The following is a 14,784-nucleotide window of genomic DNA, read 5'->3' on the forward strand; positions in this document are numbered from 1 at the left end:
TTTCATTTGCTCTTCAAGGGAATTACCACGGTAATTTCCTGTGTGCAGATTTCCGGTACTTAACTAGCTTTTGAAATAAATTGCTTAGAAAAACATTTTTTTTTCTTTAAAAGTCAAGCAGATGTGTCAAGGTTGATCTTTCAGCCTCCTCAATTTCTTATTCTGGTTACCCTAATTCTAGTAGACTTTGTAACACGACAGAATTCACAGGAGTTCAGGATGAAAAGTTATCAACTGATTGGTGACTGCATTAAGCAGGTATGCCAAGGACAGAAGTGGTAAATGGTTATGCTGGTTACAAACCTTGTGCCACAGGTGTCATCTCAGAAAGGTAGCAGTCAGTGGGGAGATGGTTAAATAGAAAAGTTAGATTCTTTGTAAATTACAACAGTCATCAAATCTTCAATCCATGGTGACTGTAACAGATGACGCATGAATTGATAGTTGGGCTGAAAGGTGTGGTCAAATAGCCAAAGTGTGTTAAATATTAAGGTGTTACAACAGTAAAAGTTAAAGAGTTCAGTTTGGAAGGATGACCCCCCAACAAAAATATAATGATCCAAATTCACTTTATTTGTAATTCTTAAATTTGAATTTTTAAAATTTATTTACATTTAGACATGCAGCATGGTGACAGGCCATTTCGGCCCACGAGTCCGTGCCGCCCAATTAACCTATTCCCCCAGTACATTTTGAATGGTGGGAGGAAACGAGCCCCAGGGAAAACCCACAAAGACACAGGGAGATTGTACAAACCCCTTACAGACAGCACAGGATCCGAACTCTGGTTCCGATCACTGGCAGTGTAAAGGCATGGTGCTCACCACTACGCCAACCATGCCTCTTGTCAGGTACAATTTGCTTTTCCATGTGAACATCAAATCCCAGCCAAAAACAATTTTATGAAAACTAAATTTTCATTTGTGTCTGGGTGGGAACTTCATCCCCATTTGCAGTTCACCAAGGCCTGCACTAGCATCTCAGGAACTGGGTGGTCATGAAAATTCAGCATGCTTGGAAGACTAGAGAATATGCCAACCACAATTCAAGGAGCTATGATCTGACCCCACAAAGCAGACACAGCACTGCTCTGAAGGGATCAATTTCCTGGTCCCAATGCCAACAGTTCTGTACAGGCTTTATGCAGCTTGTTAAAAGAGCAGACACTGTTTGGGAGTAAAATTCTGCATTCACAGAGCTCTGTGTTTGGCAGTGGCCACGAGGGGTTGCAGATTCCAGGGGGCACCAGAACGGCGCAGGGCACCAGAAACCGAGAGAACACCCCCGTTGAGGAGAAGCAGAGGACCCGACCCTACAGGGAAGGTGAGCACACCAGTGTAACTGCGAGGGGCAGTTACAGAGCTGGGATTCAAGAGGGTTCTGAGGGTAAGAAGGGCTCCTGAAAGGCCTTGGGTGCTGAAAGCTTCCTGATTGCATTGGAGGTTTGTGGAGCCTGGGTTACCAACGGATCTAACAGGAGCCTGTTGAGCTGCAGAGGCTATGGGAGTGCTGGATATGAATCCATGGACACACAGTGACCCTGAAGGGCCTTTGTTTTGGTTCTTTCCCTCTTACTGTAAGGGACGTCAGGCAACAATAATAGAAATGCTTTGAATGCCTTACAGGAGGCAGAAGGCAATTTTGTACAATATTATGTTCCGTACTATTGCCACATTGACCACCGCCAGTGGGCTGATATCACCTCCAACCGTGCAATCTCCTTTGAAGAAGACCGCAGAGCCCACCTCACTGACAAAAGGCAAAGGAGGAAAAACCCAACACCCAACCCCAACCCACCAATTTTCCCCTGCAACCGCTGCAACCGTGTCTGCCTGTCCCGCATCGGACTGGTCAGTCACCAAAGAGCCTGCAGCAGCCGTGGACATTACCCCTCCATAAATCTTCGTCCGCGAAGCCAAGCCAAAGAAGAAAAAGAATTACATGACAATAAACGACTCTTGAAAATGTTTTTATTTACTCTGCAACTATTACCTCAATATCACAAATTAGGCAGCTTACTATAAATATGAGAAGAATCCTATGAAGACTTGTTGGGTGGGAGGTAGTAAAAAGTGAGTTTTGTTAAATTTCCATTGAAATCATAGCACAATACCTGCAGATATTTAGGATGTGCAACTCAAAATAAAATTACAAAACACTGAAATAAAATAAAAATTGTTAAATAACTTACTTTTAAATAACAGAATAATGCTGGACAACTATATTTATATATTAAAGAAATAATCAGGACAATGTGTTCCTCTTACTTAATAGAAGAAGTTTTGTTTGGTTTAAAGAAGATTACAATAGTCAATGAAGTATTCCAAATGAATATGCTGTGTTTTATTGGAAGAGAAACCAATAAAGTCAAGAATCTTCACCCATACGTAAATCACAAAAATCTGTGGACATCGTGGTTCAGGTAAAAACACAAAATGCTGGAAAAACTCAGCTGGTCAAACAGTGTTCTTTAAGTCTTCTTCTTTGGCTTGGCTTCGCGGACGAAGATTTATGGAGGGGGTAAAAAGTCCACGTCAGCTGCAGGCTCGTTTGTGGCTGACCAGTCCGATGCGGGACAGGCAGACACGATTGCAGCGGTTGCAAGGGAAAATTGGTTGGTTGGGGTTGGGTGTTGGGTTTTTCCTCCTTTGCCTTTTGTCAGTGAGGTGGGCTCTGCGGTCTTCTTCAAAGGAGGCTGCTGCCCGCCAAACTGTGAGGCGCCAAGATGCACGGTTTGAGGCGTTATCAGCCCACTGGCGGTGGTCAATGTGGCAGGCACCAAGAGATTTCTTTAGGCAGTCCTTGTACCTTTTCTTTGGTGCACCTCTGTCACGGTGGCCAGTGGAGAGCTCGCCATATAATACGATCTTGGGAAGGCGATGGTCCTCCATTCTGGAGACGTGACCCATCCAGCGCAGCTGGATCTTCAGCAGCGTGGACTCGATGCTGTCGACCTCTGCCATCTCGAGTACCTCGACGTTAGGGGTGTGAGCGCTCCAATGGATGTTGAGGATGGAGCGGAGACAACGCTGGTGGAAGCGTTCTAGGAGCCGTAGGTGGTGCCGGTAGAGGACCCATGATTCGGAGCCGAACAGGAGTGTGGGTATGACAACGGCTCTGTATACGCTTATCTTTGTGAGGTTTTTCAGTTGGTTGTTTTTCCAGACTCTTTTGTGTAGTCTTCCAAAGGCGCTATTTGCCTTGGCGAGTCTGTTGTCTATCTCATTGTCGATCCTTGCATCTGATGAAATGGTGCAGCCGAGATAGGTAAACTGGTTGACCGTTTTGAGTTTTGTGTGCCCGATGGAGATGTGGGGGGGCTGGTAGTCATGGTGGGGAGCTGGCTGATGGAGGACCTCAGTTTTCTTCAGGCTGACTTCCAGGCCAAACATTTTGGCAGTTTCCGCAAAGCAGGACGTCAAGCGCTGAAGAGCTGGCTCTGAATGGGCAACTAAAGCGGCATCATCTGCAAAGAGTAGTTCACGGACAAGTTTCTCTTGTGTCTTGGTGTGAGCTTGCAGGCGCCTCAGATTGAAGAGACTGCCATCCGTGCGGTACCGGATGTAAACAGCGTCTTCATTGTTGGGGTCTTTCATGGCTTGGTTCAGCATCATGCTGAAGAAGATTGAAAAGAGGGTTGGTGCGAGAACACAGCCTTGCTTCACGCCATTGTTAATGGAGAAGGGTTCAGAGAGCTCATTGCTGTATCTGACCCGACCTTGTTGGTTTTCGTGCAGTTGGATAATCATGTTGAGGAACTTTGGGGGACATCCGATGCGCTCTAGTATTTGCCAAAGCCCTTTCCTGCTCACGGTGTCGAAGGCTTTGGTGAGGTCAACAAAGGTGATGTAGAGTCCTTTGTTTTGTTCTCTACACTTTTCTTGGAGCTGTCTGAGGGCAAAGACCATGTCAGTGGTTCCTCTGTTAGCGCGAAAGCCGCACTGTGATTCTGGGAGAATATTCTCAGCGACACTAGGTATTATTCTATTTAGTAGAATCCTAGCGAAGATTTTGCCTGCAATGGAGAGCAACGTGATTCCCCTGTAGTTTGAGCAGTCTGATTTCTCGCCTTTGTTTTTGTACAGGGTGATGATGGTGGCATCACGAAGATCCTGAGGCAGTTTACCTTGGTCCCAACAAAGCTTGAAAAACTCATGCAGTTTGGCATGCAGAGTTTTGCCGCCAGCCTTCCAGACTTCTGGGGGGATTCCATCCATACCTGCTGCTTTGCCACTTTTCAGTTGTTCGATTGCCTTATATGTCTCATCCAGGGTGGGAACCTCATCCAGCTCTAGCCTTAGGGGCTGTTGAGGGAGCTGGAGCAGGGCGGAATCTTGGACTGAGCGGTTGGTACTGAAAAGAGATTGGAAGTGTTCTGACCATCGGTTGAGGATGGAGATCTTGTCGCTGAGGAGGACTTTGCCGTCTGAGCTGCGCAGCGGGCTTTGGACTTGGGGTGAGGGGCCGTACACAGCCTTTAGAGCCTCGTAGAAACCCCTGAAGTCGCCAATGTCCGCGCTGAGCTGTGTTCGTTTGGCGAGGCTAGTCCACCACTCATTTTGGATCTCCCGGAGTTTGCGCTGAAGATGGCTGCATGCGCGACGGAAGGCTTGTTTCTTCTCTGGACAGGACGGCTTTGTAAGGTGAGCCTGGTGGGCAGCTCGCTTCTTTGCCAGCAGCTCCTGGATTTCCTGGCTGTTTTCGTCAAACCAGTCCTTGTTTTTCCTGGAGGAGAAGCCCAGTACCTCTTCAGTGGATTGCAGTATGGTAGTCTTCAACTGATCCCAGAGGGTTTCAGGGGACGGGTCCGTGAGGCGGGTTGCAACGTCGAGCTTTGCTTTGAGGTTTGCCTGGAAGTTTCCTCTCGCTTCGTCTGACTGCAGTTTTCCAACATTGAACCTCTTTCTGGGGGCTTTATTGTTCCTGGGCTTTGGCTTGAAGTGAAGGTTGAGCTTGCAGCGAACCAGCCGGTGGTCAGTGTGGCATTCCGCGCTAGGCATGACCCTGGTGTGGAGCACATCTTGTTTGTCACTTTCTCGCACCAGGATGTAGTCCAGGAAGTGCCAGTGTTTGGATCGGGGATGCATCCAGGTGGTCTTAAGGCTGTCCCTCTGCTGAAAAAGGGTGTTTGTAATGACAAGCCGCTGTTCTGCGCAGAGCTCCAACAGGAGGCGCCCATTGTCGTTGCACTTGCCGACGCCATGCTTGCCCAGGATTCCTGGCCAGGTTTCTGAGTCTTTGCCGACACGAGCGTTGAAGTCGCCCAGGATGACAACCTTGTCGGCTGTAGGGGTACGTTGGATGAGGTTGCGCAGGTCGGTGTAGAACTTGTTCTTTTCTGCTGGTTCCGCCTGGAGGGTTGGAGCATAGACACTGATGAGGGTGATGTGACGCTTGTTTTGAAGTGGGAGTCGCATGGACATGATTCGGTCCGAGAGGCCTGTCGGAAGGTTTTCGAGTTTGGAGGCAATGAAGCTCTTGACCATGAAGCCTACACCAGATAGGCGTCGTTCATCCGAAGGCTTGCCAGACCAGTAGAGTGTGTAGCCCGCGCCGCGTTCTTGGAAGCTGCCTACATCTGCCAGGCGGACTTTACTGAGAGCGGCTATGTCGATGTCAAGTCTGAGGAGTTCATGTGCAATGAGGGCAGACCGACGTTCAGGTCGATGGCTGTCAGTCTTATCTAGCATGGTTCTGATGTTCCAGCATGCTAGCTTGAGTTTGTGAGCATCTTTTGAGGGGGAGGACGTGGAGGGGGAGGACGTGGAGGGGGAGGACGTGGAGGGGGAGGACGTGGAGGGGGAGGACGTGGAGGGGGAGGACGTGGAGGGGGAGGACGTTGAGGGGGAGGACGTGGACCTGTCCTCGGGCCTGCGCAAAGGAGCTTTTAGGTGGAGTGCAGTGCGCGCAGTACTGGCCCCACCCTTTACACCCATGGTTCGTGTGCCGTGGCCAAGCAAGCTGGGACGTGGCAGCGAGGTCCTTGGGTCGTAGGTTTTATATCGGAGTGGCCTTCTCCTATGCAGGTTTCTTACCCGGGCTGGAGGGGCCTGCCTCCCCTCCTAGGTCGGTCCATACTGCCCGGACCGGGGCCTCCGTCTGCCTCACTCGACCGAGGCCGGGGCCGCCGTCTCCCCCTTGCTCCTGCCCGTATCGGGGCCGCCGCCGTCTACCCTTCGCCCGGACCGGGGCCGGGGCCGCTGCTGCTCTCCCAGCTGCTCTCCGCTGCTGCTCTCCGCTGCTGCTCTCCCTGCTCTCCCAGGGAGAGCAGCAGTTCTTTAAGTAGCAAAATTAAAAATATATAACTGACATTTTTCAGGCTTGAGCCCTTCATCAAGGTATGGAAGAACGTCGGCAGGCATCTGAACAAAAGTGGGGGGGGGGGGAGAAAGGGGGGAAAATGCAGGAGGCGATAGGTGGAGGAGGGAGGGAGGGGACAGCAGCGATCAGGGAGAGGAAGGATGGCTGGATGAGTGGAGGGGAAGGGAGGGAAGAGAACTGGAAAAACTGGAATGGGGAGAGGGGAAAAAAGGTAACCAGGTTAGCAGAAACCAGAGAAGTCTTGTTAATGCCATCTGTCTGGAGAGTGCCAAGCCGGAAAATAAGGTGTAGTTCCTCCAATCTGTGGTTGGTCTGACCAACCATTTCGATTCTGAGTCACACTCCCATGCTCACATGTCAGGGAGACAAGTCCCAGCCTATCCTTGTAATTCAATCCTCCCAGTCCCATTCTTGAGAATCTTTTCTGATCCCTTTCCAGCTCAATGACACATTTCCTATAGCTGCATGACTAAAACTACACACAATACTCCGTGCTATCTAATAGCTTGTAGTTGTAATGTGACATCCCAGCTTCTGTACTCAATGCCCAAATAAAAGCAAGCATGCCAAACATCTTCACCACCCTATCAACTGATGTATTAAGGCCCTTTCAGGTGGCCTGATCACCCCTTGTAAAGTCGCATATTCTTCCCCCCATGCGGCTAAAAACATACTCACCTGAATGCTCCGAAAGTGCCTCTGAGGCGCCGACACCAACCCTCCTCAGGAAGGGATAATCAGTGGAGTGCTGGGCTCCGCCGAGGAATCTGATGACTATCAGCCGGCAACCCAACTCCCCACTGCCTGTCAGCCCCCTGCTACACGACCTGACAGACACACTCTCTGCTGCCCGACAGTCGCCCCCCCCCCCCCCGTCCCGCTGCCCGACAGACCCTGCCCTACTGGGGAGGGGAGGTCGACTGTATGTCGGGGCAGGGGTGGCCGGAGCAGGCTGTTACAGCCTGGCTGGTCGCTCCTGCACAAGGGCCGCTCTGTGTGGCTCGAAATGCGGCATAGTAATGGCAGTCTTCCATACCCATAATTCCCACGCAGCTAGAACCGTGTGGGAAACACAGAGTGGTTCCACCTGTGTGGGGGATTATGGGTAGGAAAGATGGCTAGCTATGCCGCATATTAATGATGGGTGGCACTGCAGCCAATCGCCCCGCCTCCATCAGATCCGGAGGCGCTACAAGGAACCACGGGATAGGGATATGAATAGGTCCTTTCAGATGGACCAGGCAGCGCTGTAAGCAGCCTTTTAGGGCTGCCACCTGAAAGGTGAGTCTGCAGGTTAGGATCCGCTCCAGCCGCTGCCCTCAAGGCGGAGGGTCCACCTGAAAGAGCCAACTGCTAAAAAGAAACACAAACTCGCTTTGTGGGAGGTAAAGCTCTGAGATGTATTGAGGCTGGAAAGGCTCCTTTTATAGTTGGAGTTCCCGCCATTTGTTTGATTGGCTGACATCAGGCACATGAATAACAATAGCAGATGGGAACATTCTTGCATGTGAATACCCTTCTTTCCCAGCCTGTTATTGATCTGTTAGCTGAGCAGCTTGGTCAGTGCTATTTTAGGGCTGTTGATCTTGTACTGCTCCAGCTTTCAACTGCGCCGGTTCACTGTGTTAAGGGACATGTTACAGCGTGTTATGCTGCTTTCCCAGCACGGACCACGCAATGTGCCGGTTCGATCTCCGCGGTGGTGTGCTACCACCACCCCCCTCCCCATTTTTCAGCATAATTTTAAGAGTTTTATGGTATATCCAGCACACAAGTTGACCCCAATTTTCTGGATGCCTGAAATCCCAAAGTTCATGATGCCGGAGGTGGGCTGATGATTAGCGGTACGTCGACCCCCAAATATCTGCTGGGCATTGATTGGATGTGATTGCTATCATGGAGGGTCCATCGACACAACGCAACTTGCGACAAAAGTACAAAGTGAGTTTTAAGTTGAAAGTGAATGAAATGGCCAAGAAAATCAAAAATGTGCTGCTGCAAGGAAATTTGATGTGGATGAGAAGTTTGTAAGAGATTGGAGGAAGAAAGAAAAGACTTTAAGAAAAATACCAAAAAGGCAATGTTCATCAAGAAAAGGAATCACTCGGTGGTTAGAGTTGGAAAATCACATTACAGAATGGGTCCGTGAACAGAGGCAAGATTGCTACATAGTCACCCGAAATACAATAAGAACATTTGCACTGCAAAAGGCAAAGTTGCACGCAGACCTTGGCAAAGAGTTTGAGGCTACAGTAGGTTGGTGTAAGATTCATGAACAGGGAAAATCTGGTATTACGATAAAAAAACAAAAATGGCACAGAAACTACCAAAAGATCTTGATCATAAAGTTGTAAGTTTTCACCAGTTTATTATACATAACTGGAGGAAATACAAGTTTGCATTGGTAAATATCGGAAACATGGATGAAACCCCCAAGAACTATGGATAGATAATATGTAGAATAGGCAGTCAGACAGTTTATGCAAAGAATGGAGTTTGCTAGTCTGGAATATGTTTTGTAGCCACTTAATGAGAATACTAAAAGTAGATTAGCACTAAATAATACTTAAATGGCAGATACCCCGGGTGGTTTGACGTCTATATTGCAATCTCTCGACGTCTGCTTGAACAAGCCATTCAAAGACCATGTGTGTGATGAATGGAATACATGGATGTCGAGTACAGAAAAATAGTTTACAAAAGGTGGGACAGTGCGTGCTGCATAACTTTATGTGATGTGTAACTTTGTGCTCAAGGCATGGGACAAAGTTAAATAGAGACTGATAAAATTGTTTAAAAAGTGCAGTACCTCTTGTGCAATTGATGGAAGATGATTTATTGTAGGACACTGATGACGAAGCTGAAACCGCCTCATTAGATACACTTTGGAATCCACATGATGACTGTTTAAACAGTGTAAGTGAGGATGTGCTTGCCGCCATCTTTGCCACAGATGATAGCAAGAGCGAAATTGAAGGGTTCTAAATGCATTGTTGTTTCCAATGAAAATCTGTCCCAACCAGGTTTTTTTTGTTTAAAAGGGCTGACTTACATACTAAATCTGCTTTTCATGGGTCAACTTATATGCTGGATCAGCGTAGACTGGATTTGGAGCTGAATCGAAGGTCTAAAAAGTATATCCAGCATAAAAATCGACTTCATTTTTGGAGAGTTTTTTTTGGGTTTCATGACTCAACTAAACGATATGTACCTATACCCCAGATCTCTCTGTTCTGCAACACTAAGGCCCTACCATTCACTGCACAAGGCCTACAGTTTTAACCTACCAAAGCGCAACACCTCAGACCTCCATCTGTCATTGTTTGGCCCACATTCCCAGTTCATCTAGATCCCATTTCAACCTTAAATAATCTTCTGCACTGTCTATTATGTTACCAATTCCAGTGTCATCAATAACTTGCCCATCATACCAACTACATTGTCATCTATCTTTGGCTTGGCTTCGCGGACGAAGATTTATGGAGGGGGTAAAAAGTCCACGTCAGCTGCAGGCTCGTTTGTAATGGCTTAAATGACAATCAACAGTGGACACACACATTGCATTTGTTATACTATTGGCAGGATTAGTAGGTTATAGTTTTGGAATGCATTTACATGCTATATTTACATCAATGTACTGAAAATTTTGAAAAGTTTTGATAATGTTTTCAATTTGGAAATTAGCAACTGTTAAATAGAACTACCACTGAAAAAGTGTAGTATAAAGTTCACAAAAAAGGGAACAGAATCAGGCCATTTGGCCTATCGAGTCTGCTCTGTGAAACCTCCCTGAGCTAAACTGTTCTCACATCTAGTTCCAAGTTCCGGCCTTGTCCCTATATCCCATGATACCCTAATTAGATACCTATCAATTTCCCCTTTAAATTCCCTCAATAATCCTACCTCCACAGCTGCATGTGGCAAGAAATCCACTACCCTCTGGCTAAAGAAATTTCTCCTCATCTCGGATGTAAATTGGTACTTTTTAATTCTAAGACTGTGCCATCTTGTCCTGGAATCACCCAACAGGGGAATCATCCTACATTCACTCTGTCCAATCATTATTCGAAATGTTTCTATGAGATCCCCTCTCATTCTTCTATATTCTAATGGATGGCGTCTAAGAGCTGCTAGGCGTTCCTCATATGTTAGACTTCTCATTCCTGGAATCATTCTGGTAAACCTCCTCTGTACCCTCTCCAACCTTGCTATATCATTTCTAAGATAATGGGGCCCAAAACTGCAAAAAGTACCAAATGAAGCCTCACCAGTGCCCCACAGAGTCTTATCAGCACTTCTTTATTCTTATACTCAATTAATTCCCTTTGAAATAAATGCCAACATAGCAGTCAACTTTCAGGTTATCCTGCACAAAGACCCCCCAGGTCCATTCGTACTTCTGAGGTTTGAATTTTCTTCCCATCTAAACAATAATCCAACCACTTATTTCCTCTACCAAAATGCACAACCGTACACTTCTCAACATTATATCTTATCTGCCATTTCTTCACCCATTCTCCTAATCTGTCCAAGTCTTCCTTCAAGCTTTTAATTTCTTCTGCACTTCGTACGGTACCACCTATCTTGGTGTCATCTGCAAACTTTGCTACAAAACCATTTAATCCACAATCTAAATCAGTGGCCCCAGCACCAACCCTTGTGGAATACTACTAGTAACAGGCAACCAACCAACCTTTATTCCCACCCTTTGCTTTCTGCCTATCAACTAATGTTCTACCCAATCTATTATTTTTCTGGTAATTCCATGTGCTCTCATCTTAATAAGCAGAAATCTCCTTCCATGAAGGATTGTGGAGATGATAGATACTTTATTCTTGGGATTGTTTAAAGAATGCTTGATAAATATCTGAACTATGGACACAAAAAGAAAAAACAACATTTTGAAAACCTTCATAGGGAGAAATAAAAGAATAGAGAAAAGTTTGCTTTGCAGCACAAGATATAGGAGCGCAATTTCCTTGTGCAATTGCTCTTTTATTCTACAAGATCATGGTGGATATTTTACCTTTTCAACACTTCCCAGACCAGAGCATTTAGAGTTGATATTTCTTATATTCATAGCATCTTGCAACAAAGCCAACTAAGTACCTCCCCAACTGCTTGCTAAACCTTCATGCCAACTTTATGATTTGTATGCAAGATCAACAGATTGCTCTGTCCATTACCCATCCTCGTTCTTTGCCATAGGAAACCCCAGACACTGGAATATGATCCAAAAATCAATCTACTGGAAGAATAGGACAACAACTATCCCCTTGCCTACATATATATCAAGTTCTTCCATCAGTTTGTTTTTTGCTCTGTGGCAATGTTATTCAATGTGTGTGGCTATAAGCTTGATGCTCTTTATTGAACATGTTCTGAAAGTTCTACAGGTGGAATTGAGGAGCATATTAACTAAAATTTGTTTCTTCTGGTATTTCCTCCTAATTTTATGGAAATGTTTCTACATTGTTGTTCTCTGACAATATACTCATTTTTTATGGTAGTAAGTATAATTTTCACAAAAAAAATCAAGATCATTTTAAAATGTGCAAGAATTCTGGTTGTTTCAATTTGAACATTGTAAAAATAATCAATTAAATAACATTTAGTATCTGCATAGGTGTAAAAAAAATTAAAACAATTGAGCAAAGAGTGGTCTTCCTTCTAAGAGTTTATATACTCCCAGTTCAATATTCAACATACCGTGTCATTTTAGCAAATGCTGGCACGCAACATAACCCTCAACAAACACAAATATCACCGTTATCTTTCGTTATCTAGTTTCAGATCTCAGTTCATGGAAATACCCACTACAGGATCAAAAAAAGTCAACCAGAAATTTCTAAAGAACTAAAAATGACATTTTCTGCCACTCCCCAACTCAGTGGTGACATTGGTTGTTTCACATTGGTTGTAGTTGTGTGATATCTTGTATAGGTGAATCAGGGCTCAGTATTCCAGACTTCCAAATATTTACTACTAGCCAATACGTTATGCAGAAGACACTAAAATGCACAGTAAATACTCCAGGCATAAACTTGATGGCAAAATGTGTACAGTTAGAATTAAAAGGACCAACTTGCTACTTCTGGTTAAATTGATGATTTTAAGATTTCAATGCTAAAATAAATGAGTTTAAGCAATGACTTCATATTTTGTTCATCTTGCTTCAATTATCAAATTCTGCAATTTTATGAATGTTGTACATTTCCCATGATACTCAACTAGAAATTATTATTTACATTGAAATAATTCAACTTATAAAAATGGTTAGCAATTTTTATATCCAATTGCACATTATTTTGCAGATCTATTGAAATGTTTGCATTAAAATGTGCAGAATTTGACTAATTTACACTTTACATTGCTCTCAGGTTGGAAAAGCACCAAAGAACAAGGCTATGCAGCAACAAACCTCTTGGTACAAGTCTTCTCTTCAAAATAAAATTGTATCAACACAAGTGAATGTCAGTATGCAAGAAATAAAAAAATTGATGTTTCAAATCACCTTCCTAATTTTCCACCTTGAATCTAATTTTGATGTTAACATATAACATAACATAACAATTACAGCATGGAAACAGGCCATTAGGCCCTTCTAGTCCGCACCGAACCAAACACCCCTTTCTAGTCCCACCTCCCTGCACAATGCCCATAACCCTCCATCTTCTTCTCATCCATATACCTGTCCAACCTTTTCTTAAATAATACAATTGACTCCGCCGCCACTATTTCTCCCGGAAGATCATTCCACACAGCTACCACTCTCTGAGTAAAGAAGTTCCCCCTCATGTTACCTCTAAACCTCTGCCCCTTAATTCTTAACTCATGTCCTCTTGTTTTAATCTTTCCTCCTCTTAACGGAAATAGTCTATCCACATTCACTCTGTCTATCCCTTTCATAATCTTAAATACTTCCATCAAATCCCCTCTCAACCTTCTACGCTATATAACCATATAACCATGTTCTCAGGTGTATCTATTTCAATTCCAGGAGTATTATAGGAAAGGCAGGTGAGCTTAAGAGTGGGGATTGGCATGTGAAATTATGCTATTGTGGCCATTAATGAAACTTACGCTGGCAGTTTTATGTCCAGGCATCCGTTGTTTCAGACACGATGGAATGGAGGGAATGAGAGAGGGAGGAGTGGCATTGCTTCTTAGAGAAATTATCATAGCTGTACTCAGAAAAGACAAACCAGAGGGCTTGTCTACTGAGGCTATATGAGTGGAGCTGAGGAATAGGAAAGGTATGAACACACTCATTGGGTTGTATCAAAGACTACCCAATAGTCAATTAAAATTGGAGGAGCACATCTGTAGCATAGATTGGCATGTGGAATTATGTCATTGTAGCCATTAGTGAAACTTGATTGCAGGAGGGGCAGGACTGGCAGTTCAATGTTCTAGGTTTCCATTGTTTCAGTCACAATAGAACGGGGGGGGGGGGAATGAGAAGGGGAAGGAGTGGCATTGCTCATCAGGGAAAATATCACAACTGTACTCGGGCAGGACAGATCAAAGAGCTCGTCAACTAAGGTTATATGGATGGAGCTGAGGAATGGGAAAGGTATGGCCACACTTAGTGGGTTGTATCAAAGACGGCCCAATAGTCAACGAGAATTGGAGGAGCAAATCTGAAGAGATACCAGATGGCCGCAAGAAACAAAGTTGTGATAGTTGAAGATTTTAACTTCCCACATATTGACTGGGACTCCCATATTGTAAAAGGGTAGGATGGCTTTGAGTTTGTCAAATGTGGTCAGGAAAGTTTTCTAAATCAATGTATTGAGGAACCAACTTGAGAGAGTGCAATACTGAATCTCCTATTAGGGAATGAGACCAGTGACAAAGTACGTGTTGGGAAACATTTTGGGTCCAGTGAATATAATTCCATTAGTTTCAAGTTAATTTTGAAGAATGATAGTTCTGGGCCTCCAGTTGAGATTCTAAACGGGAGAGAGGCCAACTTTGAGGAAATGAGAAAGGATCTGGAATGCGTGGATTAGGAAAAGTGGTTTTTGGGCAATGATATGTGAGGTAAGTGGAGGCCCTTTAAAAGTGACCTTTTGAGAGTACAAAGTTTGTAGTATTCCTATCAGGATTAAAGGTAAAGGGAACCTTGGTTTTCAATGAATATTGGGGATCTGGTTCAGAAGAAGTGGTGTAGAGTAAATGAGATACTTGAGTATAATAAATTCAAGCAAAACCATGAAAAAAAATCAGGAAGGCTAAAAGACATGAGGTAGCTTTGGCAGACAATGTGAAGAAAAATCCTAAGGGTATCTACAGTTATATTAAGAACAAAAGGAAAGTAAGGGACAAAATTAGTCCCTTTGAAGATCAGAGTGGTCAGCTATGTATGGAGCCAAAAGAATATGAGGGAAGACTTTAAATGTTTTCTTTCAGGAAACTGGCACAGTCATGGGAAGTAAGGAAAACAAGCAGTGAGGTGGT

The 14,784-nt window shown here is 44.8% G+C and overlaps 1 protein-coding gene and 1 long non-coding RNA gene across 15 annotated transcripts in view; one reads left to right on the forward strand and one right to left on the reverse strand.

Annotated features, from left to right (window-relative positions):
* The window catches only part of macf1a (microtubule actin crosslinking factor 1a), a 535,539-nt gene that overhangs the window by 349,523 nt on the left and 171,232 nt on the right, over nucleotides 1–14,784 (reverse strand). The gene's annotated exons all lie outside the window — the stretch shown is intronic.
* Nucleotides 13,818–14,784, forward strand: part of LOC138741930 (uncharacterized) — a 103,898-nt gene continuing 102,931 nt past the window's right edge. For all 3 annotated transcript variants that reach the window (XR_011343897.1, XR_011343895.1, XR_011343896.1), the window contains exon 1: nucleotides 13,818–13,897. This is a non-coding gene — a long non-coding RNA (uncharacterized lncRNA). The remainder of the gene's footprint in view (nucleotides 13,898–14,784) is intronic.

The sequence above is a fragment of the Narcine bancroftii genome, chromosome 8 (genome assembly GCF_036971445.1).
Source record: "Narcine bancroftii isolate sNarBan1 chromosome 8, sNarBan1.hap1, whole genome shotgun sequence".
In the NCBI taxonomy this organism is placed as follows: Eukaryota; Metazoa; Chordata; class Chondrichthyes; order Torpediniformes; family Narcinidae; genus Narcine; species Narcine bancroftii.